Source organism: Python bivittatus, unplaced genomic scaffold (assembly GCF_059951505.1).
Source record: "Python bivittatus isolate LINGU-HERP-01145 unplaced genomic scaffold, Pbiv_v1 ctg000480_np1212, whole genome shotgun sequence".
Classification (NCBI taxonomy): Eukaryota; Metazoa; Chordata; class Lepidosauria; order Squamata; family Pythonidae; genus Python; species Python bivittatus.
In genome coordinates this window covers 36710876-36727551 of record NW_028277075.1, presented here as the reverse complement: position 1 = coordinate 36727551, position 16676 = coordinate 36710876, and the positions used below count along the sequence as shown (strand labels likewise).

General features: G+C 37.8%; 1 long non-coding RNA gene across 2 annotated transcripts in view; it reads right to left on the bottom strand.

Moving 5' to 3' along the window:
* The window catches only part of LOC148214954 (uncharacterized), a 91192-nt gene that overhangs the window by 5803 nt on the left and 68713 nt on the right, over positions 1-16676 (bottom strand). The window contains exon 2 of one of the 2 annotated variants that reach the window (XR_015797025.1): positions 11895-12242. This is a non-coding gene — a long non-coding RNA (uncharacterized LOC148214954). Of the gene's footprint in view, positions 1-2197; positions 2261-11894; positions 12243-16676 lie in introns of both variants that reach the window. The other variant, XR_015797026.1, reaches the window with a different exon arrangement.

Sequence of the window (16676 nt, the reverse complement as noted above, 5' to 3'; positions counted from 1 at the left end):
TTAATTTTTATAACAGGGCTAAACACGAAGCTGCCACTATTTCCCCACAATTCAGTATGATCTGTGTTGACTCTTCTATGAGTAGTACTTAGAGAAGGTTCTTGTGTAATACTGATACCTGTTTCAAAATGTGTGTTTAGGAGATAAAATGCTCAAAAATTCATCCTTATGTTAGCCACATTCCTGCAAAGTCTAATTCTCACAGTCAGGTAAGTCCTGGACCTGATTGATTGATTGATTGATTGATTGATTGATTTTTATTTACACAATTTATTACCCACCCATCTCACTTTTCCCAAGTGACTCTGGGCGGCATTTAAGTCTCACAGGAATAAAGGGAAAAGCAGAAAATAGGTGAACAGAGATACCTATTCTGTTGCCAATTACCAGGACTGTAGATATACTGTATACCTTTGGATAAATTATTAATAAGCATGGTAAAAGCCACATTTTTGTGAGAAAATACAAAAAAAAAAATCCAGATATAAAAAATGTTTCCTTTAAGTCAGTCTCGGTTATTTGTTATTTCATGGATGCATATGTAAAGTTCTCTTAGCAACAGTTCAGAAGTGGGTTGTCATTGCCTTCTTTTCAAGTAGGCTACAACCTGGTATCCTCTGGTGATCTCCCATCAAAGTACTAAGCATTCCCAACATTGATGTTCTTCTAAGCTCAGACAAGATCACATCAGTAGGATCAGTAGAGAGAATGCTGGATTAGAATTTACGACACTTAGATAGCCACAGAACACCATTCTTGCTGCAGTAACCCACTGAATTTGGTATTGTACCATTATGATTCAAGAGGGTAAGAAGCACTCTGATAGGAATAAATGTTTTTTGTATATCCAATGGTGAAACTGAAATGAAATGGCAATCAGCTATATGTGTGCATTTTTCTGCATGTATCCACTCTTAGCTCATTAGAAGTGTTCATTTTTGCAAACAGTCTCCACATTTGGACCAGATAGCTTTCAACATGTTTAATGTTTTTCTTGCTAAAGTATAGAGAGTAAAGAAGTTGGCCTTGACGGAGATAAGCTTTGTTCCCAGAGCAATGAAGCGAAAAGCATGACTCAAGCCTAAAACAATCTGAGGGAAGGAGGAAATGATTCACAGAGACACCTCCTTAGTTTCACAGGAGTATAAGAGGGAGGGAAAAGTAAAGCACAATCAAACTTGCAAAATTCTGTTATAATAGTTCATTTTAATAAAAGTAGTTTTAGACTTCCTTGAAGTCTGCATCCTGATCTGCTCTACATCATGGGGCTGTACAGAGTGGGCTGTGCTCACGAGAGAGATGAGTGAAGCATACCAGGACTGTACGCCAACACTGTATACTCCCAGTGGCATCACCGAAAGCGTGAAGACCAACCCAAATTCTCAGCTGAAGCAAGTAGGCTTCTCTACTGGGCAGATGTGATGTAGAAAAGTGCTGTAGGCAGATGAGAAGTGACAACAACATAGCTATTATTTCATACTAAGCACAGAAGGCAATGGTAAACCACTCCGGTATTTCATCATGAAACAATATGGATAGACAAGGTAGAGGTACTACTGATATAGGGCCAAATGACAGGTTCCTCAGGTAGGTTGGCAGTCAACATGTTACTGAGGAATTGTTGAAGATGTTTTGGAGTACTAATAGTGCTTATGATGCAGCTATATTAAAGCCTAACACATATCTAGTTGCTGATGCTGCCATGCAGAAAAAGAAAATCCAAAGCTGCAAAGAAAGAATTATAGCGAGAGCGTGAAATGTAAGAAACATGAACATGGGAAAGCTCAGCACAATGAAAGATGAATCCACTGCATTTTGACATCTTGGGCATCAGCAAACTGAAATGGACAAAAATGGACACTTTGAGTCAAAAGATCATACCCTTTACTACTCAGGACACAAACACAAAAAAAGGAAGGAATGGTACTGCTTTCATAGGAAGAATATATTAAAGACAGTACTTGGGTACAATGACCAACTAATATCAACAACCCTTCAGTACAACAGTTATTCAAATTTATGCCCCAACCACTGATGCAGAAGAAGTGAACGAGTTTTATGGTTAAGTTTAAATTTAAAATTGACAGATGTGTTGTTTGTGGTTAGAGACTGGAATGCCAATACTGGAAATATTATGAAGGAAAGCATAGTTGGGTTGTATAGCCTAGGAAAACATAAATGAAGAAGAATGACTTACCAGTTTCTGCCAGTCTAATGATTTCTTCATTGTTAAGACATTCTTCATCCATGAAAATGACACCTATATAAATGGAGATCACCTAACTGAGCACACAGAAATCAAACTGACTATATTATTGCTAAAAGGAAGTAGAAGAATTCAGTTATAACAGCAAAGATGTGCCAGGGGTTGACTGTGGAACAGAACATGAATTGTTCATGTGCAAGTTCTACATCACGCTAAACCAAAAGTGCAAAGCCAACCAATACGATATTCAGCATTTTCAAAGAGATCATTTAAAATTGCTATGAAGTCTTGAACCTTATTGATAAGGAACCAGAGGAACCATGGAAGAAAATCAAAGCAGTTATTAAGGATCAATGGGAAAAGAGAGGCCAAAGGCCAAGAAACAGAGGAAACCAAACTGGATGTCAGAATAGATGGTGGAAATTACCAAACTACCAAGAAGCCAAAGCCAAAAAAAAGCAAAACCCACCACCACCACCTCAGGAAAAGCTTAACAAAGAATTTCAGAGAGCTGTTAGAAGAAACAAAGAGCAGCATTACAACATATGGAAAAACAATGGAAACAGACACAGAAAAATAAGAAAGGTTTTCTAAAAGATGTCCAAACTCAGAGGAGGTTCCAACCTCAAACTATAATAAATTCAAAGAAGATCAAACAGAGATAGGCATATACTGAAATTCTATACATTAGGGATATCATTATATCTTAGAAGCTAGTCCCTGTTTACAAGAACCTCTGGTACTAGAAAATGAAGTTGGATCAGCCCTCCAGTCCTTACTAAGCTGGAAGACTACAGGAATGATGGAGTATCTATAGAAATATGGCAAGCAAAAGAAGAAGAATCAGTAAAGTTTCTAGACAAACTATGCCAACAAATCTGGAGAACAACTAAGTGGCCAACAGATTGGAAGAGGTCAATCTACGTACAAGCTAACTGAGAAAGCCAAAGAATATCAAAAAGAAATCAATATGTGCTTCACTAACTATAGAAAGGCATTTCTATGCCCATATCAAGCTGAGGAATGTCCTTAGGAAAATCAGAATTCCTTAATATCTTATTGTCCTATGTGAAATCTATACACAGGACAGGAAACCACTGTCCAAACAGAACATGGTAAAACACACTGGCTCTAGGTCAGCAAAGGAGTGAGACAAGGCGGTAGACTCTTCTACTTATTCATTCTATATCCTAAATACAGATTGAGGGAAACTGAATTGGATGAGTGTGGTTTTAAAATTGGAGGAAGAAACATCAATAACCTGTGTTATGCTGAAAACACTACTCTGATAGCTGAAAATTCAATTGATATGGAAGCTCTAGTAATGAAAGTCAATGATCACAGTGAGAAAATAGGACTACTATTAAATATAAGATCAAATTAATGACAGCAGGTACAGCGACGAGCCTTAGAATTGACAATGAAGACATTGAAGTGGTAGATAGCTTATGCCTTTTAGGCTCAACTATCAACAGCAAAGGAAACAACATTCAAGAAATGCACCACAGACTAGCACTTGGTAGGGTAGCAGTGAAGGCCTTGGGAAAGATAATCAGATGCCGTAATGTTTCTAAACCTACAAAAATTAAAACTGTGCAGAAAAAGTGGCACTCTATGGAGGTAAAAGTTGGACTTTGAAGAAGCAGGATAGAAAGAGGATTGATTCTTTAGAATTTTGTGTTGCAGAAGACTCTTAAGAATATACTGGATAGCCAGAAAAATAAACAAATGGATTGTACAACATATCAGTCCAGAGGTCTCACTTGAGCCACAAAGGGCCGGGCTCAAACTACCATATTTTGGAAATACTCTACAAAGACCCATCTCCTTTGAGAACTTCTTAATACTGGAAAAAATGGAAGGAAAAAGAACAGTATGGCCAGCAGCAAGGCGGATGGACTCAATTACAACAGCAGTGGATGCACCACTGAGAGACCAGGTTGAAGACAGATCCTTGGAGAAAGTCTATCTATATGGTTGCTAAATGCTGACACTGACTAGACAGCACTTAATCAATCAATCAATCAATTAATCAATGTCTTGTTTACTGATTGGCTCTGTTTCCAGATTGTGTTTGAAAGCTTTAATCAGTGCTGTCTGTTTTATACCAATCTGATTCAAAGCATCATGTTCACTTAATATGTGAACCTTTATCAATACGGCACACAGTTCAGACCACATTTTATAGAGATGATATTTTATTAGTTTTAAACTAAATGATGATTTTTAATACAGCATTTTTCTAAACATGTTCATTCCTATGAACTAGTGTCAGGGACTCTTCTAAGAAATTCCCTACACAAATCAAATCCTGTGGCAAAAGTTACTCAATATAATTATTACAATTGCTCTGCACTAAGCTGTGTTTATATATGTATACATATAGTATACAAGCTATTGTCTCCAGTTGTGTGTGACAATTGTAGCTGGAATGTCTCAATGATACAGACAGGAAGGGTAATATTGCCACCTGGGATTGCTTAATGGATACAGTAATTAGCAGTACCAATTAACTAATTGTTCACCTGTTAGAAGATAATACAGAAAACAGCCAGCAAGCCTTCATCTGCTGTCCCTAAGGGTTTATGAAACTGGTGGCTGGAACAACAGAAGCATTAAGCTTTTCTTTTCTTATTTTCACTTTGTTCTTTAAACAATAAGTTCTTGTGTCCTTTCTAACAGCTCTTTTGCATACAGATAGAAATGAGCACAATAACATCTAATGTCTAAATGTCATGAGTATTTTTAGGCACAGAAATGGACATGAAATGGATCTCCACTACCACCATCCCATTTAGCAGTTTCCAACCTCAGCAGTTCTGAACCAGTTGTGCTGAGAGCTGTGTAAGGGGTTGTTCTGCTTCCTGCTTCCATGCTCAGCAGTTCAAGCACACAGTGAGTTGAGTGAGCATCTCTTCAGCATTCTATCAGATGGTCATGCACTGCAATACCAGGGAAGAACTTCTGTATAAAAATGTAAATCTTAAAAAATGGGGGAGGGAATTATATCACTAATTATTATTTCTTAGAAACTTTAACCATTAATAGTAGTTTCATTGTGCTAGTCACCCATTATGGTACTAAACTACACATTCCTTTTGTTTATAGAATATCTTTTCATCTTTTCAGTTCCAGTATCAGCAGAAAGTCCATAAAGGGTTGTCAGAAGTAACAATATTTCTTGTTTTAACCTTGATCAAATAAACCAACTTTATATTCCTTCTTTTACTTCTAACAGTCTTAATCTTTAGTTCATTCAAATATTGTCATAAGATTTGGTTTCTCTTCATTTCTTCTTTGTCCCATTGCACAGAGTTCTTCAAAGCTTTAACAAGCCTCTTTTGTAAATCCAATTGGAAAAAATTGTCCAGGTTACTCTCTTGGTTTATCATTTGAATTTCCCTTTTGAATTTTAAAACACCAGCCAATTTCTTTTGTAGATCCAGTGAAACATCCTTTTCCAAGTAATTCTCTTCGCCTGTCAGTTGTAAAACAACTATCAATGCTATCTCTACCTTGTCAGATAAAATTTGTTCTATATCTGTTATTTCTTCAATAACATCTTTTGGACATAGTCTATCCATAGAAGCAGAAATCATTACTGATATTGTTGATATTGTGGCTATTAATTTCTGACTCCATTCTTCAAAAGGCTCCTTCAGTATTTTCACTGTTATAATGTTTTGCATTTTATAGGCTTGTATTTATTTTCCTCTACCTAAAATCTTTAGTTTGCTCTAGTGTCCAGTATTTAAATAATGAAATTGCTTATCTCTCTTATGTCTTCCAAAACCAAAATAAATCTCTTTCCCATGAGAAGCTGTTTGTTCTTTATAATTAATTCCAAAATCTTATTGTAAAAGTTTCAATATTCCAAATTTGTCTGAACCCTTAGTCCGTTCACTTTTTGTAATTATTTGATTATAATACATAGTACCACACATGATTGGACTGTATTTTTTTAAATAAATGAATATGTAAAGAATTGTTTCTGCTTTGTTTGTGGGGAGGGGAGGGTGACATGCCAGCAGAGTCAAGTTAGGCATTTTCCTAATTTTTGACATGCTGAGCCCAAAAGGCTCGCCATCACTGGGGTAACCCTATCTTTTCCCACATGTCATGTAATAGCAGCTGCAGCTAATCAGATCCATGCTTAGCCCAGATATAGCAGTGATCTTCTACATATGGAGAGAAGGTGGTAGGTTAGATTAACTTATTTTTCATCATGCATTTAGATTACTACAGTTTACTCAAATAAATAAATACCAACAAATATTATTTATTTACTCTACTTACTCTATGTAAGACTTCATTTGAAAAAAACTCAGAAATTACAGTTGATCCAGAATGTAGCAGGCCAGCTGATGGCAGATAACAGCAGCTTTTGCAGCATGACACCTGGGCTACAATCACTACAGTGACTGTCAAAAGGTTTCCACATCCAATTCAAAGTGCTGGTTTTAACTTTAACCTTTTACAGCTCAGCCTTGGGTTATCTTATGGACCACCTCCTCCTTTAATTGTGGACTGTCCTCTGTGATCACCCAGGGAGGGGATGCTCAGATTCCACATTTATAAGATGGAACAGAAGCCCAAAGACAGACCTTCTCTCTGGTAGCCATAACCAGCAACAAGTCCCTATACATCTGGCCTTCCACAGTGCACACTAAAACAATCTTGTTTAGGTGGGCTTCTCAGTGACAATTATGGTATTTTTGTTTTGATGTACAAGTTTTGAAAGGAGTGAGGATTTTTTTATTTTTATTTTTACATGATCATGTGAATGTTTTAATGGAAGGTTGATATTAGGCTATGTTTTTATACTTTATATTTTTACTATATTTTTATTATTGTAAGCTAGTCAGAACCTTGGTTGGTTGGGCAGTAAATGAATGAATTACAACTTTTTCTATTTCTCTCTTGTAATTAATTTTCAAACACACTTGTGTAGACAATGGAGCAGCAAAATGGACATCTGCCAACACATTTCAGCAGTAGTAAGTGAACTTGGGTTTCTTATCTCATATTGGTCCAAGTCATTCTCATTTAGACTTAGATTCTGTTTTAATTTTTTTAAAGCTGTTTTTGGAACTGTCACAAATATAAGAAGTGCACACAGGAGCCCTTTTGCTAGACCACATATTTTTCACTAATCTATATGAAGTAGATCTTAGCTTCATCATTACATAAGGGAAAAGGATGACATATGGCCTACCTTCTGTTCAGAGAATGTGAAACTCATCTGAAAGGAACTTAGCCCAATACACCAGACTAGGGAGGTATTCTCACTTGGCTTCCAAAACTAGGTATTAGAGACACAGAAGCCTTCTTTTAATTAAGACAAATTGTCAAAAAAAAGTTCCACAGTTATAAAGCCTGCCAGCTATTGATAATTCACAGGGCAATTCTAGCTGTAGAAGGGCTCAGGTGCTTTGTGTGTTGATATTTGGAGCATTTTTGGTTTTTCCAGGCACTGGCACTCCATTCTCCCCATCTGGATTAAAGCCTTAAATGTCAAACAAAAGTATGAATGTATGAAAGGTAAGTTATAAACAAAACTCATTACTTAAGGGGAAAAAAACCCCACATGCACTAGCTTAGTTAAACACGTCTCTCTGACCTAGAATGTCACTGGAACAATCAGAACCTCTAGAGCAGCCTTGAAAGGGAGCAGGCTTTGGACACAATTGTACTATCAGGAACAATTATGCTGGAGAAGATGCTGGATGAGATGCTGGAGATGGAACGATTTGGCCAGTCTTGGGGATCAGCTGTTTGTAAGGCCCATTTTAGCTAAAGATAATATTCCGTCCAATCAATCACAAAAATCCACTGGAGTTGGGCACCCAATACATTATATAATAATAATTATTATTATTATTATTATTATTATTATTATTATTATTCTGTTTTTACAGCCGCCATTTTGATCACTCTATCTGTAATGGTATGTGGGAAAGACCTTGGGAGATGGGGCAAAGTGATGTTACCTAGGGAATGGTCAGATAAGAGACAACATAGTTGCAACTGCATAGTGGGTGGAGCAAGAGGATCAGAAGGGACCCTCCCTAGTTTGTCAGGCTGTAAAGGTGACAATGGGAGAATTGTACTTTCAGATTTGCAAGACTGATGTCAGCCTTACCATGTAGACCAGACAGGAAACACAACCAGATGAACTAATTCTACTTTATTGTAAAGCTACAATAACAAAATCTTGCAAGTCTGAAAGTACAGTTCTCTCACCATCACCTTTACAGCCCAAGAACTTAGAGATAGTCCCTTCTGAGCCTCTTGCTCCCCCCACTATGCAGCTGCAAGCTATGCTGTCTCTTATCTGACCATTCCCTAGGCAGGATCTCTTCACCCCGTCTCCCATGGTCTTTCCCACATACCATTACATCATCCCTGCTAAAAATGGCTGCCCTAAAAGGGTTGCACTTTATCTGAAACTACAGGTGGTCCTTAGTTAATGACAGTAATTGGGACAGGAACTCTGTCGCTAAGCAATGTGGTCGTAAAAGGCAAAGTCACATGACTGCACTGAGTTATGATGGCAGTTCCAGCAGTTCCAGTTGCCATCATTAGGCAAATCCCATGTGGTTATTAGGTGCAACATTACATGATCATTATTTGCGACCTCCTGCTAGCTTCCCCATTGATGTTGCTTGTCGAAAGCTGACAGTGAAGTTTGCAAATGGCAATCATGTAACTGCAAGATGCTATGATGTAATAATTGTGAGCCAGTTACCAAGTACCCAAAACATGATCCCATGACTGTTGGGACGTTGTGACAGCCACAACTATGAGGACCAGTCATAAGTCTCCTCGTTCAATGCCATTGTAACTTTGAACAGTCACTGAACAAGTGGTCGCTGAATGAGGACTACCTGTAGTTGCACTCTTAATCTCTGCACTTTTGACTTAGCAACCATTTTAGAACAGGAGATCATTTAGCAAAAAGACTTAACAATCCTTTCCAGTGGCACCTGTGTAACCTATCTACTGATCACAAGGGCCATCTAACTTGCAATTAGCAGACCTTAAGTCAACCTGAGATAACAGCTTTCATATTTTTACTGAATTATGCTCCTGTTTTAAGCAACCTGGATGAGGAAGAAAGGCAAATAAGGGGGCTTTTTCTTAGCAACATGAGGACAGTGGCAACATGAAAAACTGACATGCCATTAAGATGATTGTGAGGATCCGTCATGCAGCATTTCCCATGGGGGGAAGCACTACCCCCCCAGGGGTGGATTTGAAGTTCCAGAGGATGGTAGAAGCTAAGGCGGTGGTAGGGGAGCCTTGAGAAACATACAATCATGTCTGGCATTAAGATTACACAAATGCCCTTTTCCAGAGTTTCCTATCTCTTCCTTTACAACAATAAATTCAAATGTACTCAATTTGTAAGTTAGAACTCATAAAGAATTCAGGATTATAGACATTGTAAAGATTATAAGATTGTAATACATTACAAAAGTAATAATTGTCTGTAATTGCTTGTAATAATTGTCTGTGTTAAACATAAAATTAGAAGATTTGGATAACAATATATTTATCTTTTATTTGTCTGCTGCTGGGGTTTTGTCAGTGATAAGTTATTTATAATTACTTTGTATCTTTAAACCCATAATTGTTTAGAAATTAATGCTTAACAAGTAAAATAAACTTTGAAAATAACTCCACATAACACACACACACACACGTGTGTGTGTGTGTGTGACAAATGTTTTTCTAAGATAATATAAACAATCTATGCTCCCAAAGCATGTTAAAAAGAAATCCTCACAATGTTCAAATGAACATTTAAAATTTTGTTTTTATCGTATTTATATTGTGCAGTGATGCATAATTTATCCACGTGAAGAGTTCTATCAGAATTCATGCTCAGTTTTTCTAATGGTGTAGTAGAAAAACAGCTTCACTGGAAAAAAAAAAAGGGTCCTCTCACACAAAAAGATTAGATCCAGATTTGCCCTAAAATGACTACAGAACTAAGTAAAGGTCATGTCTGTAGTGAAGGGAATAAGAGGTCTTGATAATAGTAGTTGATACTAAATATCTTCTCTAATGTTTCCTAGTTAGAATTGTTCTAGGTATTAATGGAAATGGGGCTTTTCCTCTCATTTTTCAACACTCTGATCAGATTTTTATTATACTTACCAATTATACTTTTAACATTCACGCTTCTTCTTTTAATCTTTTTTTTTTTTGGCAAATGGTTTAGAGGTCATTATTTGATGCCAAAAATGAAGAGTCAGAGATGTCATGAAGTCCACTATTATGCATTTCAACATGCCACATAACCAGTCCTTCCACCAGATCCCAAAAGGCTGAATGTAAATAATAAAAGTATGGCTTGTATTATAAAAAGTATATTATGTTATTATGTGTTTATGCTGAAAGTGTTCTCTTTTCTCCTTTAAAATAAATCCTATGAACCTTCACATGATAGCTGAATTATGCTGAAGAAAAATCCCAGGATGTATTTCCACTATATGAAATACTAAACAAGAACAAAAGTGAAGTAAAACATACACAAAGCTTGAGTTCTTTTGTGATCATAACACAAGGACTTCTACCTTCTGAAGCTACTCCAAACAGAACGGACATGGGTATTATTTCAAGAGAAAATGGAAACAATGACAGCTTGACGTAGGGAACTAGCTTCTAGCTTTATGTTCACACATCTCATGATGAAAGGAAGAACACTGAGAGTTCTGGCTGGTATAGAAACTAGAAGTGGATATATTCAGAAAGCAGAGATCTATGCAACGGTGATCCCTGATTATAAATATATTTCACATTATGCCAGCTCCAATTTCCTGATTATTAAGCATGGCATACAGTATTCCAGCTGCCTTTGCTAATATGGTGATCAAAACCTGTAACACAAATTACATTTCATTAACAGGAAAAGGTTAAGGAGTACTTCAGTAGCTAATAAAAAATTCTTATGTGGGATGAAGATGGGAAGGGACTAGCATTTATACAGTTGCTATCTCAGGATTCTAGAGTTGTAATAGGATGAGGGATGTGGGAGGAAGAAGAAAATGTTTATTAAATAACTTGATCACTGATTTGGGTTTGATAAAGCAAAAATTATACTACAAAATTTTGGAGTACTGCAAACATCTTTCAGGTCTGATTTATATTCTAAACAGAATCACCAACTATAATTTTCCAAGATTGTACCATATCACCCTGAAAAATATTGTTTTAAACTTATGAGTAAAAGCATGTATATAGTAGAAATAAGTGTGCCAAGAACATTTGCTTACAAAATGTCTCTCTGTCTTGATAATGATCCACAAATGAGAAGCTTTTTCTATGCAGGTGACTCTTCCATTCTACATGGTACAGAATGGACCTTGATTTTTCTGCAAAAGTCAACCTTTATCCTAGAAACCCAGAATAAATTAAACACCCATTTGTTTACAGAGGAACCTACAGAATTACCTATAAACTGGAAGCACAAATTTTAATTTAGTCTACATCATCTAGACAAATAGAAAAATAATAAATTTCTGAATAGGTCAATATTTAGATAAAAAAAAAAAACTCTATGTACTGTATATATACCACCACAAAATATGAATATGGTTCAAATTAATATTAAATTTATAGTTATAAATAAAATTAAGAGAGAGAGGCATATTATTACTATTAATTCTTATTTATATCTTACCTTCCCCTTCATGGATCACTGCCTTGTCGTGGCGAAGGGGCTTGCGTAACTCAGTGAAGCCATGAGCTATACCGTGCAGGGCCACCCAAGACGGACAGGTCATGACAGAGAGTTCTGACAAAATGTGGTCCACTGGAGAAGGAAATGGCAACCCACTCCAGTATCCTTGCCAAGAAAACCCCATGGACAATGTTAAAAGGCTAAAAGATATGACGCCGGAAGATGAGCCCCTCAGGTCGGAAGGTGTCCAATATGCTACTGGGGAAGAGCGGAGGGCAATTCCAAGTAGCTCCAGAAAGAGTGAAGTGGCTGGGCCAAAGCCGAAAGGACGTTCAGCTGTGGATGTATCTGGAAGCGAAAAGAAAGTCCGATGCTGTAAAGAACAATATTGTATAGGTACCTGGAATGTAAGATCTATGAACCAAGGCAAGCTGGATGTGGTCAGACATGAGATGACAAGATTGAACATCGACATCTTGGGAATCAGTGAACTGAAATGGACGGGAATGGGTGAATTTAATTCGGGTGACCATTATATCTACTACTGTGGGCAAGAAACCCTTAGAAGAAATGGAGTTGCACTCATAGTCAATAAGAGAGTGGGAAAGGCAGTAATGGGGTACAACCTCAAAAACGACAGAATGATTTCAGTGCGTATCCAAGGCAAACCATTCAATATCACAGTCATCCAAGTCTATGCCGCAACCACTGATGCTGAAGAAGCTGAAGTTGACCGCTTCTATGAAGACCTACAACACCTTCTAGAACTAGCACCAAAAAGATGTCCTTTTCATCATAGGGGATTGGAATGCTAAAGTAGGAAGTCAAGGAGTAATCGGAATAACAGGCAAGTTTGGCCTTGGAGTACAAAATGAAGCAGGGCAAAGGCTAATAGAGTTCTGTCAAGAGAACAAGCTAGTCATAGCAAACACTCTTTTCCAACAACACAAGAGACGACTCTACACATGGACATCACCAGATGGTCAATACCGAAACCAGATTGATTATATACTTTGCAGCCAAAGATGGAGAAGCTCTATACAGACAGCAAAAACAAGACCAGGAGCTGACTGTGGCTCAGATCATGAGCTTCTTACTGCAAAATTTAGGCTTAAATTGAAGAATGTAGGGAAAACCACTAGACCACTCAGGTATGACTTAGATCATATTCCTTGTGAGTACACAGTGAAGGTGATGAATAGATTTAGAGGATTAGATTTGGTAGACAGAGTGCCTGAAGAACTATGGACGGAGGTCCGTAACATTGTACAGGAGGCAGCAACTAAAACCATCCCAAAGAAAAAGAAATGCAAGAAAGCAAAATGGCTGTCTGATGAGGCTTTACAAATAGCTGTGGAAAGAAGGAATGCGAAAAGCAAGGGTGAAAGGGAAAGATATAAGCAACTGAATGCAGATTTCCAGAGAATAGCAAGGAGAGATAAGAAGGCCTTCTTAAATGAACAATGCAAAGAAATTGAGGAAAACAATAGAATGGGGAAGACTAGAGATCTCTACAAGAAAATTGGAGATATGAAAGGAACGTTTAGTGCAAAGATGGGCATGATAAAGGACAAAAAGGCAGGGACCTAACAGAAGCAGAAGAGATTAAGAAGCGGTGGCAAGAATACACAGAAGAACTATACAAGAAAGATCTTAATGTCCCTGATGTCCATGCTGGTGTGGTCACTGACCTTGAGCCAGACATCCTAGAGAGTGAAGTCAAGTGGGCCTTAGGAAGCATTGCTAACAACAAAGCTAGTGGAGATGACAGTATTCCAGCTGAGTTATTTAAAATACTAAAAGATGATGGTGTTAAAGTGCTGCACTCAATATGCCAGCAAGTTTGGAAAACGCAACAGTGGCCACGGGATTGGAAAAGGTCAGTTTATGTTCCAATTCCAAAGAAGGGCAACGCCAAAGAATGCTCAAACTATCGCACAGTTGCACTCATTTCACATGCTAGCAAGGTTATGCTCAAAATCCTACAAGCTAGGCTTCAGCAATACATGAACCGAGAACTACCGGATGTACAAGCTGGGTTTCGAAGAGGCAGAGGAACTAGAGATCAAATCGCCAACATTCGCTGGATCATGGAGAAAGCACGAGAGTTCCAGAAAAATATCTACTTCTGCTTCATTGACTATGCAAAAGCCTTTGATTGTGTGGATCACAACAAACTGTGGCAAATTCTTAAAGAGATGGGAGTACCAGACCACCTTACCTGTCTCCTGAGAAATCTGTATGCGGGACAAGAAGCAACAGTTAGAACCGGTCATGGAACAACCAATTGGTTCAAAATAGGGAAAGGTGTACGACAAGGCTGTATACTGTCACCCTGCTTATTTAACCTATATGCAGAGTACATCATGAGAAATGCCAGGCTGGAAGAATCACAAGCCGGAATTAAGATTGCAGGGAGAATCATCAACAACCTCAGATATGCGGACGATACCACCCTAATGGCAGAAAGTGAAGAAGAACTAAAGAGCCTCTTGATGAGGGTGAAAGAGGAGAGTGCAAAAGCTGGCTTGAAACTCAACATTAAAAAAACTAAGATCATGGCATCTGGACCCATCAATTCCTGGCAAATAGAAGGGGTAGAAATGGAAGCAGTAACAGACTTCATTTATTTGGGCTCCAAGATCACCGCAGACGGAGACTGCAGCCATGAAATTAAAAGACGCTTGCTCCTTGGGAGGAAAGCTATGGCAAGCCTAGATAGCATATTAAAAAGCAGAGACGTCACCTTGCCGACAAAGATCCGCATAGTCAAAGCTATGGTTTTTCCAGTAGTAATGTATGGCTGTGAGAGCTGGACCATAAAAAGGCCGAGCGCCGAAGAATTGATGCCTTTGAACTGTGGTGCTGGAGAAGACTCTTGAGAGTCCCCTGGACTGCTAGGAGGTCAAACCAGTCAATCTTAAAGGAAATCAACCCTGATTGCTCATTGGAAGGATCGATAATGAAGCTCAAGCTCAGATATTTTGGTCACCTAATGCGAAGAGAGATCTCTTTGGAGAAGACCCTGATGCTGGGAAAGATTGAAGGCAAAAGGAGAAGAGGACGGCAGAGGATGAGATGGTTAGATAGCATCACTGAAGCAATGAGCATGAAACTGAGCAAACTCAGGGAGGCAGTGAAGGACAGGAAGGCCTGGCGCAATATGGTTCATGGGGTCACGAAGAGTCGGACACGACTTAACGACTAAACAACAAAATATCTTACCTTTCAGCTCACCAAGCTATTGGATTACATTACATTAGTTTTTCTGTATATCCCTTAAAAGAATTCAGAAGAGGTGGTGCCTTATATTACTCTTTTTTGATGGCAAAAAATGATAAAACTGTATTTCTACAAATTAACCTTGTCAAAATATTTGGGAGGAAGATGATGGAAAGATGCTATGAGGTGTTCTTTAGTGAAGAATATTTGGCAGCTGAAGCAATTACAGCAATTTCTCAATTTTTATAGAGAGATGGATATATAAAAGTGGAGTCATTGGCTCATCTATGCTCTTACAAAACACCACTTAAATAAGGTGTCATTTAAATAGAAGTCCTTAAATAGAAGACTGGGGTTTTTTTTATTGTTTTCTGTGAAGGACACTGGGCTCATTTATATAAGATTATTTTTCTGTCTTCTGACATTTCTTTCTTCATTCAATAGTTGTGGAATGTGAAAAATACACATCAGTCTAGTTAGTGTGATACACATACACACACCTGAGCCTACCTGGCAGGTTGGGCTGAGAGACCGTAACTGCCCCAAAGTAACCCAGTGAGTTTCCATGGCTGAGGATATTGAGCCAAAATCAATACTGTGGTGGTGGCCATCGTCATAATTCTGTCTGGCTGCCTATGTGGGTTTAGTACCTCATTAACATGACATTTGCATTGTCTTTTGCCCATTTGTAAATTCTCTCTTTGAAACATACAACTTAAAAAGAACTTTGAATCAGAACTTTATTTCTTCTCATTGTGCACAAATAATTCTCTACCCTGGAGATTTAAAACAAATGTATCTGCATCAGCTAATGGAATATCCAAACTCAGAGAGTACAATAGGAGCCAAAGCCGTTTGTTAAAATATCTTTGGCAGAGCAAGCAGACTTCTTAAATGTCAGAGAGAGATTTTACTTACATTTTCAAAATGTTAGACATTCCCACATTGGTGAACAACCAGGGGTTTTTATGTTTATTATATATACACACACACACACATTTATAAATGTATATGTTTTACATTTATACATAATCAGTCATTTGCTTATATCAGTGTTTTTCAACCTTGGCAACTTTGCTGGCTGGGGAATTCTGGAAGTTGAGATCCATACAGCTTAAAGTTGCCAAGGTTGAGAAACACTGGCTTATATTATAACGATATGCATTACGGTGGAATAATAGGATCCTTGCCCAGAAGCCTGAGATCAGATGCCACAGCAATGGTTGCCCAGAAGACTAGCTGAGAAGCACTGTGTGAATAGCACAGCATGATATATCAATACTGTTGCTGGTTGTAATGTAGTACTACAAGTCCTAGAAGAAATTGTAGCAGATACGAAAAGGAAGGACTTGAGAGAGGAGTGGGAAAGGAGGCAACATAGAAAACTGTGAGGGTGCTATGTCTAAAGTTATGTTATAATAAAAGAATTAGAAATTACAACTAACCCTAGAGTTAAGAACCCTCTAAGAAAGAACACAACTAGAATTGCTTTAACTTTAAATACATTGCATGCAATAACCCTGTTTGTTCACCTGAACACTTAAGGGCTTGACAAATGAA